The following is a 6,000-nucleotide window of genomic DNA, read 5'->3' as shown; positions in this document are numbered from 1 at the left end:
GTCCTCACTTTCTCCTCCCTGCAGAACACCACTAGTCACCTGCTGCCATCCTGAAAAAGACCACTTTATTCCCACTGTCTGTGTTCTGCCAGTCAGCTAATCCTTTATCCATCTAAGTACTTTACCCCTAACATCATGGGCTCTTATCTTCCTAGGTGGCACCTTGTCAAATGCTGTCTAGAAATCCAAATAGATCACATCCACTGCTCTCCTTTGTCTAACTTGCTTGTAACCTCCAGAAAGAATACTCACAAATTTGTCAGGTATGGCCTCCTTTGATGAAGCTGTGCACTTCCAAGTACTCCACAATCTTATCTATAACAATGGACTCTAAAATCTTACCAACAATCGAAGTCAGGCTAACCGGTCTATACATTCCTGTTTTCTGCCTCTCTCTCTTCTTAAATGGGGGTGTTAAATTACCCATTTTCCAGTGCTCTGGGATTTTCCCTGACTCCAGTGATTCCTGAAAGATCACCACCAATGCCTCTACAACCTCCTCCTTTAGAACCCTGTGTGACCTTTCAGACCTTTCAATTCCCCCAGCACCTTCTCCTTAGTGACAACTACCACACATACCTCTACCCCCGATTCTCTTGAAGTTCTGGTATGCTACTGGTGTTTTCATATGACCATAAGACCATAAGATATAGGACTAGAAATTAGGCCATTCAGCCCATTGAGTCTGATCTGCCACTCAATCATGCCTAATAAGTTTCTCAGTTGAGAGTGTGGTGCTAGAAAAGCACAGCAGGTCAGGCAGTATCCGAGGAGCAGAAGAATCGACGTTTCTATGCCTGAAATGTTGATTCTCTTGCTCCTCGGATGCTGGCTGGCCTGCTGTGCTTTTCTAGCACCGCACTCTTGACTCTGATCTCCAGCATCCGCAGTCCTCACTTCCTCCCTGATGAATTTCTCAACTCCATTCTCCAGCTTTCTCCCCATAACCCTTGATCTCCTTGATACACAAGAACCTATCTATCTCAGTCTTAAATATATTCAATGGCCTGGCCTCCACAGCCTTCTGTGGCAATGAATTCAACACTCTCTGATGAAGAAGTTTCACCTTATCTCCATTCTAAAAAGTCTGCCATTTACTCTAAGGCTATGCTCTCAGATCCTAGTCTCACCTACCAATGGAAACATCTTCTCAACACCTACTCTGTCCAGGTCACACAGTATTCTGTATGTTTCAATTAAATCCCCCCTCATCCTAAACTCCATCGAGTATACACCCAGAGTCCTCAAACATTCCTCATATGTTAAGCTTTTCATTCCTGGGACCATTCTCATCAACCTCCTCTGAACATGCTCCAGGGCTAGTACATCCTTCCTTAGATATGGGGCCCAAAACTGTGCGCAGTACTCCAAATGAACTCTGACCAGTGCCACCACAGGCCTCAGAAGTACATCCCTGCTTTCATATTCAAGTCCTCTCAAAACAAATGTCATCATTGCATTTGCCTTCCTAACTACTGACTCAAACTGCAAGTGTACCTTGAGAGAATCTTGGACTAGAACTTCCTAGTCCCTTTGCACTTCAGATTTCTGAATTTTCTCCCCATTTAGAAAATAGTCCATGCCTCTATTCTTCCTACCAAAGTGCATCACCTCACACTTTTGTACGTTGTACTCCATCTGCCACTTCTTTGCCCATTCTCCTATCCTGTCCAAATCCTTCTGCAGCCTCCCTGATTCCTCAGTGCTCCTGTCCCTCTACCTATCTTTGTATGGTCTGCAAACTTAGCCAGAATTCCTTCAGTTCCTTCATCTAGATTGTTAATGTACAAAGTGAAAATTTATGGTCCCAACACTGACCCTTGCGGAACACCACTTGTCACCGGCTGCCCTCATGAGAAGGACCCTTTTATCCCCACTCCCTGCTTTCTGCCAGACAACCAAGCATCTATCTATGTTAGCGTCTTGCCTCTAACACCATGGGCCCTTATCTTACTCTGGTGCGGCACTTTGTCAAAGGCCTTCTTGAAGTCCAGATAGATAACATCCATTGGCTCTCCTTGGTCTAACCTGTTTATATTTCCTCAAAGAATTCTAGAAGATTTGTCAGGCATGACCTCCCCTTGATGAAACCATGCTGACTTTGCCTATTTTTACCACACACTTCCAAGTATTCAGAAACCTCATCCTTCACAATAGATTCCAGGTCCTTACCAACGTCCAAGGTTAGGCTAATCCTTTGGAAATTTTCCATCTTTTGCCTTACTCCCTTCTTAAACAGAGATATCACATTAGTGATTTTCCAGTCCCCTAGACTCCTCCCTGATTCTAGCGATTCCTGGAAGATCACCACTAATGCCTTTGCTATCCCTTCAACTATCTCCCTTAGTCCAACTGGTCCAGGTGATTTATGCAACTTCAGGCCATTCAATTTTTCTAGCACCTTTTCCTCTGTGATGGCTACCATACTCAGCTCTGCCCCCTCGCTCTCTTGAATGTTTAGGATAATTATTCATGTCTTCCAGTGTGAAGAGCAACACAAAGTAATTGTTCAGTTCCTCAACCATTACCTTGTTCCCCACTACTATGTCTCCAGCGTCATTTTCAATCAGCCCAATGTCCATTTTTGCCTCTTTTTTGCCCTTTATATAATCTAAAGAAACTCTTACAGCTTTCCTTTACATTACTGGCTAGCTTACCCTCATATTTAAACTTCTCCCTCATTATATCTTTTTTTGTTGCCCTCTGTTGGTCTTTGTAAGCTTCCCAATCCTTTGGTTTCCCACTGCCTTTTGCCACATTTTATGCTTCCACTCTGCTTTTATGCTATGCTTGAGTTCCCTAGTCAGCCATGGTTGCCTCATCCTCACTGTACCATGCTTCTTTCTCCTCAGGATGAATCGCTACTTTGTCTCCTGAGTTACTCCCAGAAACCCCTACAATTGCTGTTCCACTGTCTTTCCTGCTACTCTCCTCTCCCAGTCAATTCTACCCAGCTCCTCCCTCATGCCTCTGTAGTTACCTTTATTCACCTGCAATACCATTACCTCTGACTCGATCTTCTCCCTCGCAAATTTCAGAGTACATTCAATCATATTATGGTCACTGCCTCCTAAGGGGTCCTTCACGTTAAGCTCCCTTATCAAGTCTGTCTCATTGCACAACACTAAATCCAGTATTGCCTGTTCCCTAGTGGGCTCCACCACAAGCTCCTTTTCTTGCAATCCACTGATATCTTAATTTTCCCAGTCCACCCGCACATTGAAATCCCCCATGATTACTGTAACTTTGCTTTTCTTAAGCATCCTTCCTCTCTCCTGGTGTATCTTGCGCCCATTTCCTGGCTGCTATTTGGAGGCCTGGTCATAACTCCAATTATGGTTTTCCACCTTTGCCATTCCTCGATTCTACCCACACAGATTCTATACATCTGACGCTACCTCATTTCTTACGATTGATTACATTTCATTTCTTATTAATAAGGCAACCCCACCCCCTCAGACAGCCTGTCTATCTTTTCCACTGTGAAAATTGATGCAAAGTACCAAGTCAGTTCCTTCACTGTTTTTTCATTCCCCATTACGACTTCTCCAGCTTCATTTTCCAGCAGTCCAATGTCCAGTCTTTCCTTTCTCTTACCTTCTAGATATTTAAAAACCCCTCTTGCAATGTTATTTTATATTACTAGCTAGCTTACTTTCATATTTCATCTTCTTCTCCTTAATGCTTTTTTTCAGTTATCTTCTCCTGGTTTTTAAACACCTGCCAATCATCTGCCTTCCCACTAATCTTTGCCACATTCTATGCTTTTCCTTTTGCTTTTATGCTGTCCTAATTTCCCTTGTCAGCCATGGTTGTCTCATCCTGCTCATAGTCTGTTTCTTTTTTCTGGAAATGAATTTCTGCTGAGCCTCCTGAATTATCCGCAGAAACTCCTGCCATTGCTGCTCCATCATCTTCCCTGCTAGGCTCCCCTTCCAATCAAATCTGGCCTCATGTCTTTGTGGTTACCATTGGTCTGCATAGACAAGTTGGACCAAAGGGTCTGTTTCCATGCTGTATGACTCTATGACTATGACTCTATGATTGCAATTCCGTTACATCTTCTTCTTCCAGCTTCTCCTTCTTAAACTGCAGGATTTCAAATAATATGATGGTCACTGCCCCCTCAGGGTTCTTTCACCTTACGCTCCCTAATCAAGTCTGCTTCATTACACATTAATCCAGAATTGCCTGTTCCCACGAATGGGCTGTACCATGAACTGCTTCAAAAAAAAACATCTCATAGACATTCCATAAATTCCATTTCTTGAGATCTGCTACCAACCTGATTTTCCAAGTCCACATACATATTGAGGTCCCCCATGATTATTATAGTAGTGCCTTTCTTATATGTCTTTTCTATCTCCTGATACATTTTCTTCCCACATCCTGCAGGGTTTTTTGTCCTTTGCAATTCCTCAAATTTACCCATGCAGATTCTATGCATTCTGGGGCTACATCACTTATTTCATTTCTTATTAACAAGGCTACACTACCGTCTCTGTCCATCTGCTTGTCCTTTTGATAGGATGAGTATCCTTGGAAATTTATTTCCCAGCCCTGATCCTCTTGCAGTCATATCTTTGTGATACCCACAACATCATACCTGTCAGTATCAATCTGTGCTCCAAGCTCACTTACCTTGGTTTGTATACTGTGTGCATTTAAGTACAACACCCTCAGTCCTGTGTTGATTGCCCCCCTTCTCACAGTTGTCCCTTCAACTGCTGTGCCTGAAGTTCATTTCCTGATTGTTTCCGTATCTCTGTCCTATTGCTTGTACTGTAAACTTTAATAACTTCTGCTGAGCACTCCCCTCCTTTAATTTTTTCCATAATTTTCCATGCAACTGAAACTAAACCCTTCCCATTATTTAGTTTAGAGGCAGTGGCATTCCAGTATTTTCACTGAGCTAGGAATCCAGATTGAGTGACTGAAGACAAGGCATCCATGAGGTGTTGTTAGCCATCAGTAGAATCCTACACCAACACTCATGGCCCAGCATAACCCTCTCTCTACTATTAACATCAAGCCACTTGGTCAATCCTGCTTCAATGAAGTCTACAAGAGGGCATGTCAGCAGCAGCATCAAGCATTCCAAAAAATGAGGTTTTACAGAGTTATAGAGATGTACAGCCTGGAAACACACCCGTCGGTTCAACTCAATATGCCGAGCAAATATCCTAACCTAATCTAGTCCCATTTGCCAGCATTTGGCCCACATCCATCTAAACCCTTCCTATTCATATACCCATCCAGGTGCTTTTTAAATGTTATAATCGTATCCACCTCCACCACTTCCTCTGGCAGCTCATTCCATACACACACCAACATCGGTGTTAAAATGTTGCCCTTTGGATCCCTTTTAAATTTTTTCCCTCTCACCTTAAACCTAAGCCCTATTGTTCTGGACTCCCCTACCTTCAAGGGGAAGGACCTTGGCTGTTTACCCTACTAATGCCCCTCATGATTTTATAAACCTCTATAAGATTACCCTTCAGCCTCAACACTCCAGGGAAAACAACCCCAGCCTGTTCAGCATCTCCTAGAACACAAACGTACAACTCTGGCAAAATCTTTGTCAATCTTTTCTGAACCCTTTCAAATTTCACAAAATCCTTCCTATAGGAGGGAAACCAGAATTGCATACAGTATTCCAAAAATGGCCCTAACCTTACAGCCGCAATATGACCTCACATGTCCTGCACTCAATGCACTGACCAATAAAGGAAAATACACCAAATGCTGCCTTCACTAACCTATCTACCTGCAACTCCAATTTCAAGGAACTATGAACCTGTACTCCAAAGTCTCTTTGTTCAGCAGTACTCCCCAGGATCTTATCAGTAAGAATGTAAATTCTGTCCTGATTTGTCTTTCCAAAATGCAGCACCTCACGTTTATCTAAATTAAATTCCATCGACCACTCCACAGCCCATTGGTCCATCTGATCAAGGTCCATCTGATATCAATCCGGTGATGTTACAAAACAGGGCTACT

The sequence above is a fragment of the Chiloscyllium punctatum genome, chromosome 3, assembly GCF_047496795.1.
Source record: "Chiloscyllium punctatum isolate Juve2018m chromosome 3, sChiPun1.3, whole genome shotgun sequence".
In the NCBI taxonomy this organism is placed as follows: Eukaryota; Metazoa; Chordata; class Chondrichthyes; order Orectolobiformes; family Hemiscylliidae; genus Chiloscyllium; species Chiloscyllium punctatum.
The sequence above is the reverse complement of the archived record's forward strand: the minus strand, read 5'-3'. Positions refer to the sequence as shown.